Genomic DNA, 18,701 nt, shown 5'->3' with positions numbered 1-18,701 from the left:
GAAAACCTCTGCTAGCTGAGGTGCCAATATGTCCTGGAATTTGATATAATAGGAATTGGCAAAGCCATCCGGGCCCGGAGCTTTGCCTTTTGGTAAGGTCTGTATTGTAGCGGTGACTTCTTCCGCTGTTATGGGATGGGATAGTGCGTCTCGTTGGTGATCCGTCAGTGTGGGTAGGTTAATTTTGTCTAGGTATGTTGCTATGTCTGAGGCCGAGGGGGTGTGGGTGGTTGGGTCTCGTTTGAGGTTGTAGAGTTCTGAATAATATTTCGCAAACTCATTACCTATATCAATTGGAGCCATTACTTTCCCTCCTATTTTAGTGTTCAAGTACGCTATTTTCTGTGCCTGCTGTTGTTTTTTTAATCGGTTAGCCAGCAATTTCCCAGCTCTGTTCCCTTGAGAGTAATGGGTTGCTTTAAGCCTTCGTAGATTGTACCCCGTCTTGTGGAGGGCCTGTTGGCGGATTTGTGAGCCTATGAGGGATATTTGTTCCCTCAAGCGCGGGGTTGGGTGGGCTTGGTTTAGGGTCGTCAGGTTGTAAAGCTCTTTCTGCCATTCCAGTAGGTTTGTGACTTGCGCTTGAGATACGAGGCTCGTTTTATTAGGATTCCCCGTATAACCGCCTTATGTGCCTGCCAAATCATGTGGTGTGGTAGTGATGGGTTTGTGTTGTCTTCAAAGTATTGGTGCAGGGAGGTAGTCAATTCGTCTGTGAATGTCTGGTCTGTTAGAATTGATTCATTAAGTCTCCATGGACTTCTGTGTTTAAAGTCGTAGGAGTCTTTGAGGGTCAGCTCTACCGGTGCATGGTCTGACCATACAATTTGGCCTACTTTGCAGTCGACTACTTGTCCCAATGTTGCACCTCCCATCAGGAACCCGTCAATCCTTGAGTAGGTGTTATGGACTGATGAGTGGTGTGTGTATTCTTTTTTGTCCGGATGTACCACCCTCCACACATCATAATAATGATGCAATGCCAATAGTTTCCCCAAGGCTGTGCATTGGCGCCTAAGCGGTTTATGTCTGGGGCTTCTATGCGATAAGGTGGAATCCATTGCCGGGTTTAAGACATGATTCATATCCCCGCATATTATGGTTATCCCCTGCTGGATTCGTGATACCTTGCTTATGATCATGTGTATGAAGTTTCTTTGATTTGTGTTAGGTGCATATATATTTGCTATCGTGTAAAGGGTGTTGTTTATGCGTCCTACAAGTATGACATATCTCCCTTCCCTGTCTATATCCTCCAGAATTGGCTCGTAAGCTACGTGCCGGCTTATGAGGGTGGAAACCCCTTTAGATTTGGTTTGTGCTGTAGAATGGTATTGGTGGGGGAATTGTTCCGACAGAATACTCGGGTGTGTCGTCCCCCTAAAGTGAGTTTCTTGCAGGCAGAGTATATCTGCATCACTGTGTCTTATGTCCCTCCCCAGGAGGTGTCTCTGCACCGGAAGGTTTAGCCCTCTTACATTATGAGTATAGACCTTTATGGTGGATTATATGTGAAGCGTCTGTATATTGCCAGTAGACTTTTAATTGTTCGGAGGTGCTGCCCGTCCCATCTCTCTCGAGCTGGGCAGTTCCCTCCTTGAGTATCCCACCTAAATAGGAGTATGCCATTTTGGTGTCCCTCACCAGAGTCCAGCTCCAGTGTGGTGGATCTGTCCCGTTCAGTGTAGCCGGAACTGGCTGTTATGGATAGGCTACCCGGTGTACCTTTGTGGATGGGGAAAGGGGTGATAGGGGGGGATTGTGCAACAACATATATACATAACACAAAATAAATTGTAAAACTATATACAAGCAAACTTTCAAGTACTATCTCGTAAGCCAGATGTATGGCTTGGCGCCTATAGGAGGCGCCTTGGGGGTCGGAGCTAAGCGCTTCGATCCTGGATTTAACTGCTCTCGCGAGGTCGGCCCTCGCTGACATGGTGGTTAAACATTTTGACCCTAATTTTATATTCTGCATACTGTATGATATAATTCTGCCTCATTTACCAATACGGGTCCTGTGCAGGCACCCCTAGTTAACTTTACTGATTTGAATATGGGCTAGTTAGGCCAGCTTCACCCCTAGTGGTAGCTGAGCATGAGGTATCGTTACAGTGCCCAGGGGGAAGGCTGTTTCATGGCCTCTATTGTTGCAGGTTAAATATGCATTAGGGGGTTAACAGTATGATTGTAGTATACAGAGAAAACACATTGTATGATACTTGCGTACTCTGGAGAAGTCTATTAGTATTGTTAGTATTATGGCCTGATTTGCGTTTTGTCCATGGCCTGCTCACTATTTGCGGGCTTTTTTCCAAACTTGTTGCAGGTGACCTGCTGGCTGGTTCTCTGGCAGTTGTGCCGGTGGGTTGAGACCCCATTCTTTCAGCTTCAGTAATCCATCTTCTGGCGTGCATATGGCGGTAAGGGCCCCATTGCGTTGTATCAGCAGTTTTGTCGGGTATCCCCACCGATAAGCGATATTGTTGTTCCTAAGCAGGTCGGTAACAACGTTGAAGGTTTTCCTGCATCGTAGCGTCATTGCTGAGATATCTGCAAAGATTTTGATTTTTTGGTACGAAGCCGGTAATTCTTTTTGCGTATGGCTGGCTTTCATAATTGCTTCTTTGGCGTGATAATAGTGCATCTTAAGGACTATATCCCTAGGCTTGTCAGCTGTTAAGTACTGTGGTTTTGCCACTCTGTGAATCCTGTCCATTAACAGGACATCTTTGGGCAAGTCAGGGACCAGCAGACGGAAAAGTCCTGTGGCATAAGCTGGTAGATCTTGTGGGCCTATGCTTTCGGGTACATTTCTTAGGTGGAGGTTACTCCGTCTCGCTCGGTCTTCCAGGTCGGCCATTTTGGCTTCATAGCTGTTAAGTTTGACCCATGCCTCCTCCACTCTATCTGCTAACCTGTTGTGGGCTTCCCCATGTGCCTCCATGTTGGCCTCAAGCTCCGAGGTACGGGTGCCCAGTGTTTGTATATCCGTTCGGAGGTCAGTGAAGGACCGCTGCAGGGTATCTTGTAATTTTGCGGCCATGCTGTCAAACATCGCTTGCAGGCTGTCTGTGGTAAGTATAAGGCCTGTGGGGTCTGGCGTTCCCGCCTGTTCGCTGTCTGTGTCAGCGCCATCTTGGGAATCCTCCCGTGTCAGCGCACTCTTTGACTGACCTTGTTTTGCTCCGAAGAAGTGGAGCTTATCCTGCTTTTCGGTCGCCCGCTTGCTTTTTGCGTGGGACATGGTCAGTAAGTGCTGCTGTGGTAGTTTTCTCCGGTGTGAGGGTCTTAAACTCAGTGTGAGGGCCTAATACTCACGGAGCTAGTCAAACATGCGACCGCTCGCGTTCCGTTCCAGGCCACGCCCCGTATAATCCTATTTATTTTCTAACTAAAGTATGGTGGAAACATTTTCGTTATAAAATAAAAGATGTGTCATCTGCAACAGAAATTGTTTTACCTTATGGAATTAAAGAGTGTTAGCATTCCTAGTAATTCACATATTTCTTTAATATAGTTTAGTTTATGAAAATGATTTGCCACAAAATAAATGATCATATTTTTCATGTTTTCATATTCTCACATCATGAATGGTTTCTTTACCCTAACCACTGTTCATAGTTGTTTACATTTTAAATAAATATAGGTAGAAACAGAATAGATAGTGTTTCAAACTATTTATTTTGTGCTTGTGTAAATGAAAGAAAATATAAAAAGAAAATAGGACGTATGTATTGACCTTCAATTATGATAACATTATATGAACTACTAAAATACAGAATTCTAAAAATTTTATTGCCAGTTTTACAAAAATGAGATCCAGAGGCTACATATATAGATTTGTAAGCCAATGGAAAAGGTGAATTTACTTACCTTTGTTCCCCATGCTGCTCTAGTCTTGCTGCAAATGGTCCTGCCTCCATGGCCGAGATCATCAATCTTAATGATCTCAGCCAATCCAATGTTTTGCAGTAGCAAAGCATTGGGAGGCTATTGCGCATGCATGGCTAAATGACGGGTGAATTGAAGACCAGAAGAGTTCATCATATCACTGGACTACCAGTGATCTCATATGCTGCTGACTGATCACAGTATATTAATTGTGAGGATTACGTGAAGGTAAATACAGTAGAATCCATAACTAGCTTTATACAATTTTATTAAATATTAAGTATTTCTGTTCTTAACACTAAACTGTTTAACCATAAGATTTTCCTATGTATTAAAAAAAGTGTTTTTTTTTAATTCAAAGTTTATTGATATATTGATAATAGGCAGTAGTAAGAAAACAATATGTATCTTTCATTGTATTTAGATTTATTTTGGAAAACACACAAGCTTAGCTGTGGATGTCAAACATGTTCTGTTTGTTTTACTAAAATGTATTCTTGTGTTGCAGGATGTATTAGTGTTCTGTAGTTTGATTACTATAATTACCATAAACTGTGAACTGCTCATTTGATTAAAGCATAAACTCCTGTACTTGTTCGAATCTTAGTAACAAGAAATTTTGATTTATCGTAGGGTTGACTTATAGCCCTTCCAAGGCTGATAAATTCAGCAACCTTTAGGTAAGAGAAATAACATGCATTCCTTTTGCAATATGGTTAAATCCTGAAGTTTAAGGTGTGAACTTTAAGATCCTATGGAAAGTAAAGCACTTTAGAAAACAGAATGTGATTAAAAGGTAGTGTTTGTATTATTAAATATACACCGCTTTAAATTATTGCTTATTATTTGCATTTATATAGCGCCAACATATTCCATAGTGCTTTGCAATTATAGAAAGGCTATATTTGTAGGTCCTGCTCAAATGAGCTTGCAATCTATGAGGATTTAAGATTACACTCACACTTACTGGTATCTGAACCGGACCTAAATTGGTCTGACTGGGATTTAAACCTGAGTCCCAATCCTAAGGCAGTGACATTTAGGATTTCAACCTGAGTCCCAAAACTAAGGCAGTGACACTTCTTTAACCAGCCAAAAATATTTCATATATTGACTTCACTGCATTTTCAACAAATAGATAATACTTCCATGCATGAGTATTTTTCTTTTAAAATTAGCTTTTCCTGTTTAACCTGTCTCCCAGCAACATAATTAGTGGCGTCTAAATACTTTTGTCCCTAGAATGCATCTGTGATAGACAAGTGAATTGTGACCTGTTCTGAGACTGTGATTCTGTGCTTCAGCATACAGGATGGCTTCCATGCCTTTGTCTTTTTTTTTTACTTTGATTGTCATCTGTCATACAGGGTGAGTTTTATTTGTGGGTTTTGTTTAATCTTTGCTGAAAGATGTGTACCATGCGTGGCATCTATGTCAGAGGTCGGCAAATCTTTAATCTGAATAGGTTCAAGAATCAAAGTGACAGTTTTCTCCTCTGTGACAATTTTCTCTTCATATTCTACACGGAAGTCTCTGACGCGATCTTTATTTAACCTACTTAGTGGCGATGGGTAAATGACAACTCTATGCAAGGTTTGCCAAAATAAGCTAAACAAATCATATATTAAATAAGTTGATACTATTATAATAAGAAACCATATTAAACTGAAATTAGAACATGTAAAACAAACAAACAAACATTTTTATACCTCAAAGCATACATTCTAGATGTAGACAGGAAAGGCATATATCTATCTATCTATATATCTATCTATCTATCTATCTATCTATCTATCTATCTATATATCTATATAAATATATATATATATAAATAATCAGTATTTTGTAATAATAGCATAATTTTGTAAAATAGCATATTTTACCTTTTTTTTAAAATCATGTGTCAATATCAACATTTCTGTTCTTACTTCTTTTTTTCTGCTATTGTTCCCTATTATTGAGGGGCACTAGTATCTTCTCTTTACTTTGCAGACATAAACCAGCTATGAAGCTCTTGATATGAATAATAATATATTATGTATTCTATTCTATATACTGTGTGTAAAGTACAATTATGTGTAATTGCGTTATAAACAACATGAAGCTACATTGTTATACATTTCTGTATAGATTCCATAAATTAGATTTTTGGTATCTTTGAACAGTTTGATGCGTTACAGAAATACAGCCTAATATTACTGATGTTACAGATATTACATTTTATTTTATTATACGTGACAGATTCTTCTTATTAGAAGCAGAATATCCAAGAAAATTTTGACTTCTGTTACTTAATTTTTATGTTATATAAATTTACCTCATAACCAGCTTGCCATTTTTCTCAGAACATGGGTCTTTATTTATACTGTTTAAAAACTGTTCTATTGATTTATTTATTTATTTTTTTGAGGGATTGGGAGACAACTACAAATATTATTTTTGTTAGATAACTCAGTGGACTAATGCATCATTAGTAGAATCTGTTCAACCCTTGGGAGTTCTGTTTTCTGTCCTGCTCCGGTTCTGGGTTCTCCTAGTTTTGTCTTGTTTTCTTGTATGGTGTCTATTCTTGTCTTGCCTTGTTTCTGTACTGGATACATTCCTGCTGCAGAGCCTCCCTGGGAGGTCTGCTTATTTCCAAGCTCCTAGTTTCTGGGATCCGCTGAAGCTGCATCAGAGTCCTGGTATGTGGCCGCACAAACGCTGGTGCTCAACACCAGGGGTCGTTCGGTTACCCTGCACCAGACCCTGCTAATCCACTTCCACACTGTGACTCCTACTTTCAACATCAGGCATATTGGGTCCCGGTCGTCCGACCGCCACCCTGACACCAACTAGGTCCACCTGGGCGTCACCTTTGCTGTAAAACTTGTATAGAAGACCAGTGTGTGCCATTAAACTCTCTGTTCCTGTTTGGCCCTAAACACTTAGTCTTGTCTCATGATTGGAGGGGAACTGCTATAATCACACTGGGGATTGCTATACTTTGTATACTCCCCTGGGTTCTAATCACTTAGCTCTTTTAAGAGCTGTTCCTGTTATGCTCTCCTGGAAGAGAGGTCTCCCCCACATGGTCCTGGATGTCAGAGGTTGATTCAGGGTGGAAGGAAGACAGTGAGATTCCAGTTAAGCTATGGCGGTTGTAGAGTCTGCTGTGGTTGTGGTGCCCAGTGCGGCGCTTATAGTCCACAGCGTCAGCTATGAAGCATCCGTTAATGGAGGTACCCAGTCGGGGTGCTAGGTGAGCCGTTACAATCATATCTGACTGTTAAAACTTTATTGGAATCATAAACACAAGTCAATGAGCATTGCCTTTTTTGGGGGGACAGAACATGAGCATGTATGCTTCTTCTCATCCTCCATAATCTTGGTCTACGAGATACTGCTCTCTCCTGGTGCTCCTCCTACACCTCCCAGTGCTCTTTCAGTGTTTATTTCTCTGCCTCTGCCTCTTCTCTCCAACCCCTCTCTGTCGTTTGATTCCCAAGAGTCTGTCCTTGGTCCCCTACTGTTCTCAATCTATACTGTCTCTAGTAGTAAACTCCTCAGCTCCTTTGGCTTCCATTATATTTTTCATTTGGATGACACGCAATTCTGTCTTCTCCTGATCTCTTGCCATCCCTCTTGACTTGTGTCTCTAACTGCCTCTCTGCTATTTCTAAGTGGATGTTACTCACTTCTTTAAACTTAACCTGGCAAAACAGAACTTCTGGTCTTTCCTCCCTCAAATGTTTCTACTCCTGTATTTGTTTCCCTCCAAGTCAACAACACTATCATCAGCTCTTCCTCACAGGCTCACTGCCTAAGTGTTCTCTCCAACCCCTCCTTCACCCCTCATGTCAAGTCACTCACCAAATCCTGTTGCTTCCGTCTCAAAAAGATAGTTAGCACCTGCCCCTAGATGACACTGGATATGGCTAAAGTGCTGGTCCATGTCATTATCAAAAAAATAAAATACAAAACTGTAAGCCCTCAGTGAATAATATTCTAGCAACCTACTTTTCTACTCAACCCTTACCTTTTTGTGTTACTATACACCACCACCTCTAGCATGTAAGCGCATTTGAGCATGGCCCTCAACCTCTCTTTTCCTGTGCATCCAGCTCATCTGGTTACAAATATGTATCTATTAGTCCACCCATTGCACAGCTGAATTTGTTAGCGCTTTATAAATACTATTACTAATAAATATAATAAAGGATTAATTGTAGTTTAGGTAAAACTTAGAGAATATATTGTTGCACCTTCATTGTCAGAGAGGCTGGGCTACCCTTTGGCCTTTGGCATACAGAGGCTTAACTATTTCCAGATTGGTTGTCAAGGAGTAATACGTGAAGATTAATTAGCACAGAAATGATGCAAGGGTCAGTACAATGTGGCATTTTCTCTCTTTTTTTTTTTTTAGCTATTAGTAAATAGTTATAGCATTGTTCAGACTATTAAAGGTTTTTCCTTTCTATTAAAGGTTATCTGAAAATTAATCATTCTGTAGATACTGTGTTTTTGTTTAATTCATTTATTGTTGTAGATTTGCTAACAAAAATAGCTTATTGGGTGATTACTGAATTTGTAAAATATTTTTATTATGTAAATGTAAATAGATTTATTCAATATGAAATAGTAAAATACTATAATTAACATTGTTTAGTATATCTAGTCCATTGCCCCACAGAAGACAAGAACCTATTTTATAACTTTCAATACTTTTTAAGGGAGACAATAGGCAACATAACCACTTCAACATATCAAAGTGGTTTGGGATCTTGGATACCTCTGGTTTAGTGTTAAACTCTTAAATGTTTGAACATTCTGTGAGGGTCCTTGAGTGCCTGTTGCTCTGCTCTTCCTGAAGGTATGGAACTCCACATTAGAAATATCAATCCATATAAATAGAGCAATGATAGGATTAGAGGTCTAAGTTGATGCATTTTATAGACGTGGTATATTCATTTTGGACTGCTATTTGCTTGAATTTAGCCAATTAGGTAATTGGTTGAATTTCTTAATTTCAAGACAAATTTTAAACCCATTCCATGAAAAAAATAAAGAGATGATTCATACGGGAAAAAAATGATGGTTGAGTATTGGGCAGTATTCACATGTTTATTTTATACACCGAGCATGTGAGAAGTGAGCTGCAGAGGGTAAAACAGAAAACAATAAAAAAAATAAATAAATCTATATTTATATATTTAAATGTTTTTTTTTTTAACTGTTACTTCTGTTTTTCCTTCTAGTGGTTACTTATTATATCTTGATCTGTGAACCTAATTGCAGGAAAATTCTCCTATCCGTGCACTGCAAAATATATACATAAGATAATATTGTGTAAGAGTAAAGATTGTAGAAGTTTTAGTCCTGTGACACAGATGTAAAACAACAGATGAAACTAGTATCTTGTAATACCTTTTTTACTGAACTAACAACATTTTGGAATGAGAAGCTTTTGGAAGAACCACACTTTCTCAACTCTAAAGCATTTATGAGCAAAAAAGACATAACATTCTTCAGTCAACATTTGGCCGAGCCGAGCTTCATGATTAGATTGCCCCTAAATGTAATATTAAGTACATTATTAATATCATCATACAATACAATAGTCCCAAAACAATTACATCCTATCAATACTCTGAGATTGGCCTCTGGTCAAAGTAATTGAACTGTATGATTAATTTATATCTAACTGTAATCAATTAAGTAACAAAAATATAATATATGAAAAATTGCATTTTTGGGGTTTATCTATACATCAGTCTTGGTAGTGATGGTTTTGCCTGCCTGTCTATATAAATAATAATAAACCTTTCTGAAGAAAAAAAATCCAATTTCATTAAGTAATGCTAAGAAATAAAATTGTTTTGACTAAAAGAGAATTCTTTACATTAAAATACAAATTTGATTATTCTACAGTCACATACATCTATAAACAGTAGAATACTAAAATAAAATGTTTTTAGGTCAAATGCATTATACAATGTAGCATATAGATGGATATATACCCCTTTCTCTACCATAAATGTGTCAGCTGGGATGTACTAGAGTGGGCTACATACCCCAACAATGTATAATTGAATGGTGCCTTTGCAAATTAAGGTTGTACATTTAAAAGTGGTGATGTGATTATGGTGCTTAGAATGAGAGAACTTCTTAGGACAAAGAATTCTCATCACAGAAAAGGAAAAAGTCATGTATACACAATAGTTTGATTGAATAAAGTAGGATAAGAGATCGCAGAGCAAAATATTAACTCAATGCCCACCTAACAAAGTGTATGCTCATTCTAACAATAATTTTGCTCTAGTTCTGGTTTTCACATAACAGAAAAATAATGTATCTGTCAAGTAAATTTTCTGTCCCTCTGAATCATTGCAGAAAGACGTAAACAGTGACCCACCTTCCTTTTGTCCACTATCCAGCAACATTTTTGGTCAGACGTCAGGTCTGCATTTTAGCAGTGGAGGAGGACACAGGACGGTGGTCTCTGTGAACTCAGGTTCACTACATGCATTCATGAATGCAATTTCCTCTACTGTACAAATCCTTGGTGTGCTACATACAATATTCTTACATACATTCAGTACGTAGAGGAGGTATCAAGCATTCTAAAAAGTGCATTCAAGTTCCTTACAAATACCAATAAGTAAGGCATGTGGCAATTTATATTTATATGTCTTTGGCACATCTATTACTTGTGACAAAAAGTATTTGCAGATATGTTAATATTTCTCACTATGGATATCATATTGCAAGATAAAGGTTAACAAACTGCTAAATTTCTGGTGTTTATGTTCCAATAACCAACCCCACATTTAAAAAAAATACACTACTTTTTTAAATTTAAGTAAATTATTAGTGAATGACTTAACACTTAAACATTTGCGCAATATGTATAGCACTCCAAGGATTACGCAAAATATATGTATATTTCTTCAATGATTCAATGCTTATCTGCAATGCTTTCATGTTCTTAGAATGGTACAGCAAATTTGTAGCATAGAGTGCTTTAATTAAAAGATTTGTACTATATATATATATATATATATATATTTATATGTATACATGGAAGGCAGAATGCCTGAAATTGCAGGAGGAGTTGCCGGCCTATATATATTCCCTCTTCCTAGCCCTCCTCCTGATGTTCATCCTACGTTTTTGAAAGGTGCGTCCGCCTCCTGGATACCTGCACTTCTGGTTTCGGCCTTGTTTGAATCTCCCACCAAATTCAGCTCCTTCAGGTCACCCGGCAGTTCCGTCCGCGTTTTTTTTTCCACAAAATCCGCTGAACAGAGATTGATACCAGGCCAATTCTCACTAACAATTTCAGGTAACAGGCGGAAATGGTCGCATCCACGCTATACCCGATAGTTTTCGGGCCTTTTTGTGGGGGTGGGCTCCCTGTATTCATGCGTATGTTTTGTGTATTAATAAATTATACATTTGTTTAAATTCGTGTATAAATCTTTTGTGTATAATGTCTTTTACTTTCTTTTCAATTCATTTCAATTTTGTGAATAAATCTTTCGTGTACAATGCCTTTTGCTTTCATGTCAATTTGTTTCCATTCGTATATAAATCTTTTGTGTATAATGCCTTTACTTTCATATCAATTAGTTTCAATTTATGTATAAATCTTTCGTGTACAATGCCTTTTGCTTTCATGTCAATTTGTTTCAATTTGTTTAAAAAATCTTTCGTGTAAATGCCTTTCATGCTTTACATTCGTGTCAATTTGTTTAAATAAAAATCTTTTGTTTAAATACATTTCAATTTGTTTATAATATATATGAATGGTTGGGGCACAATACTTCAGTAGAATTATGATACTACCAAAGTTTCCTATCTTCAAAATGCTGCCAAGTTGGGAAAGATTCAAGCATGTTTTAACAAATGTATAATTGTAGGTCAGCTCCAGAGGGGAATTCTATAGTGAGACTGGTATCAAAGTTAGTCCCTCTCTCAACCTTAGACATAATAACTTTTGACAAAAGAAAAGGAGTTTCTGCGCACACTTTGGATATTTGGATATTTGTATGTACTCTGCAAAATAAACAGCTTTCATAGGGCAATATATAAAATCCCAATATTCTTAGAGCAAATAAATAGAAGCACTCACACTTTAGAGAGCCATATCAGTCGGCTCTCTACTTTAAAGGCACATCAGATGATCTTTGTAAAGTGATCTGTGCAGATAGGTCCCACCAGAAACGGACAGCAAATTTCGTCTGGATATAATCAGGAACCAGGAGAAGTTGATAATCAAGTATTTTATTAACAATTAAAATAATAAATAAGCACAACGCGTTTTGACCACTCTCTTGGTCTTCCTCAGGTGCAATGCTGTTACATCAAAAGTTTCTGCTTTTATATTACATATCTAATTAAAACATTCCGAACATATGTGCATAAAATCAAATTCCCACCCTCCATGCCCATATAAGGAGATTCCGGTGCTTGTTCCCATCCAATATGGCGTTATATCCTGTTTCAGGCCATGAGAATTGACCTTCTCATCATGGCCGTGCGTTTCACAAGCTCGTATCCGCTCACGTGATTATCAGTCTTACTGCCGATACGTCATATCCGCCGGCTCATGCCGATACGTCATTTCCGTTTTCGGGTGTTTTCATTCTTCCGTATTCCAATACAGTGTATTCACAATTACATGTGTCAAACGTCATTTCCGTGTGGGCAAAAAACGTAAAAGGGTAAGGGAATGAGCAAAATAAAGAAAATATTTCAATAAAAGTCCAAAGTCCAGCACAAAGTACCAGTTTAGCTCAATGGGGGGTGAGAGAAAAGAGATAAAGAAATCAAAGTGTTATCATATGTATTCAAACATAGAATATACATAATATAGAAGAGATGTATAATATAAAATCTTTAAAAAACACTTCTTACTAAAACAGGCAACAGCTTTATAAAATCGGACCTATGTCAAAATCTAAATTTAAACCTCTTGGATATAAAGTTTGCATATCAAAAATCCAAGAGCTTTCTTTTCTACTAAGATTTAAAGCAACATTTCCCCCTCTCCAATTTGTTAAAACTTTTTGAATGACCATGAATTCTAAATCTTTTGGATTTGATTGATGGGTTTCTAAAAAATGTTTCGACACACTGTGGTTGGGAAAACCTTTTTTTATATTTCTAATATGTTCGTTCACACGAATTTTTAATGATCTAGAGGTTTTCCCTACATATTGCAAACCACAGGGACATTGTAATAAATAAATAACATTTTTGGATTCACAGGAGATGAAGGAACGTACAGGATATTGTTTTTTAGTTATGCTTGATAAAAACGTCTCTTTTTTTCTTTTGCTGATTTTAGTATTTTTACAGGCGTTACAGTTTCCACAATGGAAAAAAAGTTTTTGTTTTTTGGACCAGTCCTCTATAAATGTTTGTTTTTCTTCACTATTAATAAAACTAGATGTTAAGATTTGCTTTAAATTCCTGGCACCTCTGAAGATGAATTTTGGTTTCTCTCCTAAAAATTCCTTGATATCGTGCTCTTGGTTAAGAATGTGCCAGTTTTTGCCAATAGTCTTTTTTAAAAAGCCAATATTGCTAGAATAGTTAAAAATGAAGGGAATTTGATTTGACTTTACCACTTCTTTCTTTTCTTTATATTTCAACAGGTCAGTCCTATCAACAGTATCTATACTTCTGAGGCTTCTCTCAAGTATCTCTTCCTTATAACCCTTTTGCAAGAATTGTTTTTTTAAAAATTGAGATTGTTCATTAAAATCCTTTTGTTCCGTACAGTTACGTTTCAGGCGTAAAAATTGCCCTTTTGGTATGTTCTGTAGCCAGGGATCATAGTGGCATCTTTTAATATCGATAAAACTATTAATATCAACCTGTTTAAAAAAAGTTTTAGTTTTAACTTGGTTGTTCAGAATAAAAATATTAAGGTCTAAAAAGTCTATAGAAGTCGAACTAATATTCTTAGTCAGTCTAATCCCCCAGTTGTTTAGCTTGAGGTAGTCAAAAAAAATAGTAAAATCCCTCTCTGTACCCTTCCATACCATAAAAACATCATCTATATATCTCTTGTAGAGGACCAAGTTTGCCCCAAATTCATGTCCCTGGTATACAAACGTATTCTTCCAAAAGGACATTAATAAATTAGCGTAACTTGGGGCAAACTTGGTCCCCATAGCTGTACCACGTGTTTGAAGAAAAAAATCATCTTTTGACCAGATTATTTCAAGGTGGCTTCTATCCAATGATATCCATGATATATAACCGATTCCCCAAAAAATTCTTCAGATAAATCCATTGTTTTACACATCAGTCTGGACCAATTCTGCAAAAGAAATGTAATTTTTTTTAATTGACTATTTTTATTGGTTTTTGTAAGTGGGGTACAGGAAGGAAAAAGGGGAGAAGTATGCATAAGATCACAGTACAGACAAACTTTATCTTCACACTTCATGGGAGTGTCACAAATGTCTACACACTGAGTTGCGATAGAACCTTGCTGTACACCATTTTTGAGTTTGCCTCCATTCCTGTAGGTACATTCAAAGTGCTCCAGTACAGTTTCCCTGTTTCTCCCTGCGTGTGTTAAGGGTACTCACTCTGTTGGGGCGTTGTGCCATGTTTATAGGTGATATGATGTTTCCCGGAAGGTGTGCTTCCCACCCAGTGCCTTGCTGTGGGTCCCATGGTACCTTTACTCTAGTGTTGATAGGACTTGTACTGTGATAGATGTTCTCCGCTGCATGTATCTGTGCTACTCCACCTTGTTCCCCATATATTAAGGGTTGATGTTCTAGTATTGTGTGCTGGCGGAACCTGGGGTCCCCATCCTTGTGTTTTAGAAACAAACTGGTGGCTGTGTGAACTTCTGCCTATGTGCGTGGTAACCTTCTTTGATAGTTAAAACACCTGGCTCTGGTGTAGATCTGTACTGGTGCTTCTCCTACCATATTGGGTAGGAACAAACCATATAGAAAAACAAAATAGAACAATATAAACTTAAAAAAAGAACATACTGAATAATTCACCCTATGTTGTCTCTTTTGGTGTACTCGTGCACTGTGTAGCAAATGTGATCTGTCAAATATAGACCTTGCCATTCTGGTATACCCGGTGTTACATTGGAGTATTTGGTGTACGTTTCTCTACGTATGTCTGCCACATGCGGGCAACCTCCCTCTGCGTATTCCCTACACGTCTGAGGACCAGCTACCTGTTCATAGTCTACGTTTGTGGAGACCATGTCTAGTGTAGCGGAGCTCCCTGTAAGGACCACTTCCTAGCTGGAACAGGGGACAAACCGCAGCACTTCTGCCCACAGTCGCCGTGGCTTGACTGGGCCTTGGAACCACTCCTTCCTGGAGCCGAATGGGGAATTAGCTCTAGTCCTTACAAGGACTTTCCTCGTTGAATCCCCTGCAAGCTGGAACAGTGGACACAGGAGTAAATTTTCTTTCCCTCCAATAAAAGGACGACACACAGTTTGGAGTGTAAGCTGGAATATCTTTTAATGGAGGCACACTGGCCTTTTATGCAAGTTTCCCAACAAGGGTGACACCCAGGTGGACCTTGTTGGGCACAGGGACACAAAGTTCCAAACCAATAACAACACATTTACAATGTAAGGCACTCCCACGCAAGGCAAACAATCCCTCCCCTCTGCTTGGGAGATAATTGATTTAATTACAGTATCAATTTAATTATCTCCAAGCAGGAAAAATACACATTTCTAAAAAGACCCCAAAGTACCCCACAACACAACATATCCCTGTAAAAGTCATATCCTCTGATAGCCCTGATCTGTGTGAACAACATATCCAAAAATCACCCAGATCAGTTCAGGGGTTCAGAAATTCCATGGAAGTCATTTATTTGAACGACCGCAAGCATGGCCCCATGACCAAAACAGTTCCAGAGAATTAAGGCTTGCGGTCGGTCTAGTGGGGCCATGGGGCTTGTTCCCCTTGTTCGTGGGAACATTTCTACTTAACAGTGTCTTTCTAAGTTCGTACAAGAAAAGAAAGGTGCACACAATACCAGTAAGGTGAGAACCAGCTCTAACACTTAAGTGAAGGAATCCCTTTACCTTCACAACATAGAACATGCAAATAAAACAGAAATAAGTGGAGCTTAGGTTTACCTTAATAAACAGTAGTATGATATGGGTAGACTAGGTACAATAGCATTAATCTGTAAAAATCAAACAAGCAAATCTAAGTGCAGATGGTTATTACAAAAATAGATTAAGGTGAATAGAAAATGGGTAACTCACAAACGTAGAGCCAATAAATCACTTGGCTCAAATGGTTAGCGCCTCAGGATCTTCTAAGGTAGATCCAACACCCTCTTTTTGTCTCCACTTGATCTCCTCCTCCTTTACCCAGTAGTTAGGAATGGATAGGAAAAGACTCCAATTGAAGGTATAGACAAAATTTATTTAAATGATAATTATAATCAATAAAAGATAAAAAAAAATTTAAAAATCCATATAAAAGTTCGTATAAGATCAGTCCAAAACGCGTTTCGCCAGTACCTGGCTTCCTCAGTTGGTATAATGTTCTCTGTATCTTCTTTCTCTTTTATATGCTGTTTAATTGTAGAATTGCCGGCATCTGCCGAACCGGAAATTGACTATGTGGAACGCATATATGGTTAGTTGGAACGCACGTACACGCTGACGTGCGTGCGTTGGTCATGTGATCCGGCTGCTCTCCTCCCTTATTGTTCGTGGAACGCAACATATGCGTTCCACTGCCGGCAGTCTTCACAATCGGCTGTTCTGCTTCTTCTTTCTTCGTGGAACGCAATATATGCGTTCCACATCCGGATTGCCTATTATCGGCAAAGAGTCCTTAATTCTACTAGCCATTGGGTCTCAATGGACCCAGATAAAAATAGAACAGGAGGAAGAAAGAAATATGAGATCTTCATAAATAAAGAATATACAAAATATAAAAAATAAAATATAGTGTATAACAATACCAATACTTTATAAATACTAATAATAAACTCTCAAAGTCATACAAAAAAGGTTAAAACCAAAATGGATAAAATAAAATAAAAAACAACCAGAAGGGTAGAGAGAACTTCTTAGCACTATCTTAAAAGGCTATAGGGAGACCTCTTCATAATGAGAAACAGGGGGGACAATTTCACTATCTTGAAAAAGTGTAAACGACAGGGGGAAAGAAAAACTTTTCAATGGATGAGAAGCATTTATGGCAAGAAGTGGCACAATTCGAAATCTAAATTTAATCCGTGGGGGACCATAGTATTAAAATTAAAAATAAAAGTCATTTCTTCTATGCCAATTTTTTTTTAAAAGTCTCCACCCCTCCAGTTATTTTTGACAAGTTTAAGTGCACAGAACATAAGACCTTGTGGGTTTTGGTGGTGACAGTGCTTGAAGTGTTGAGAGACACTATGTGTTTCGACTCCTTTCTTGATGTTTCTCACATGCTCAGAGATTCTGACATGGAGACATCTTATAGTCCTCCCTATATACATTTTGTTACATGGTCAAATTAATAAATAAATAATATTTTTGGAGAAACATGTTAATTGGTCTCTTAACACAAACTCTTTATCCGAGATCTCATTTATATTTTTTATGTGTCTTTTTTTATTTGATGTTTCCCTGCACGCAAGACACGTACCGCACCCAAAAAAGCCTTTACTTTTCGTCAAAAAGTTGTCATTTCCATTTTGCTGTTGCTTTAAGTTACTGTTCACTAAAAAATTCTTAATATTCTTACACCCCCTATGTATGATCTTAGGTCTCTCTGGTAGTATTTCTTTGAGAACAGGGTCATCTTGCAGTAAATACCAATATTTATTGATAGCAGCCCGCACTTTCTTATTGTTGGCAGAGAAATTGCAGATAAAGGGAATACTAAATTTTTTGTCTTCTATCCTTGTTTTTTTCCTTTTATAAGTTAATAGATCTTTTCGTTCTAATCTTTTTATTCCCTCTATACTCTTTTGGAGGTCTTCCTCTTTGTACCCTTTTTCTATAAATTGTTTCTTAATTATTTGAGTTTGTCCTAAAAAATCATCGTCCTTTGTGCAATTTCTTTTCAACCTCATAAATTGGCTCTTAGGCGCATTCGTGAGCCACGGAGGATGGTGACAACTGGTTAGATCGATATATCCATTACAGTCTACTTCTTTAAAATAATTTTTTGTAAAAATGTTTCCTTCCTCTATAAAAACAGTGAGGTCTAAAACATTAACTTCTTTTTTGCTTAAAGTTGAAGTGAGACTGATCCCCCAGTCATTGCAATTTAAAAAACTTAAAAAATTAGCCAAACTCAAATCATCTCCCTTCCAGATAAAAAATATGTCATCTATGTAACGGTGATAGGTGACCAAGTTCGCATAAAATTCACTCTGTAGAATAAACATCTCTTCCCAGTACGCCATAAAAAGATTTGCGTAACTAGGTGCGAACTTGGTCCCCATCGCCGTTCCATTGATTTGCAAATAAAAACTATCTTTAAACCAAAAAAAGTTATTAGTTAGAATTAAAAAAATACCTTCCTTGATAAAATTTATTTGCTCTTGTTTAAAATTTGATTTTTCTAAAAAATATTGCACAGCCTCTATTCCCTTTGAGTGTGGGATTATACTATAAAGGGAACTGACATCGCAAGTAACCAATATATAATTTTCTTCCCATTTAATGTTGTCTAAAATCTGCAAGATATGTATTGTGTCTTTTAGATACGTTTGATTCTTAATTACTACCGGTTGGAGTAAAACGTCTATATATTCCGACACCCTTGATGAGATGCTTTCTACCCCAGAAATTATGGGTC

Source organism: Pelobates fuscus, chromosome 5 (genome assembly GCF_036172605.1).
Source record: "Pelobates fuscus isolate aPelFus1 chromosome 5, aPelFus1.pri, whole genome shotgun sequence".
Taxonomy (NCBI): domain Eukaryota; kingdom Metazoa; phylum Chordata; class Amphibia; order Anura; family Pelobatidae; genus Pelobates; species Pelobates fuscus.
Note: the sequence above shows the minus strand (reverse complement) of the source record.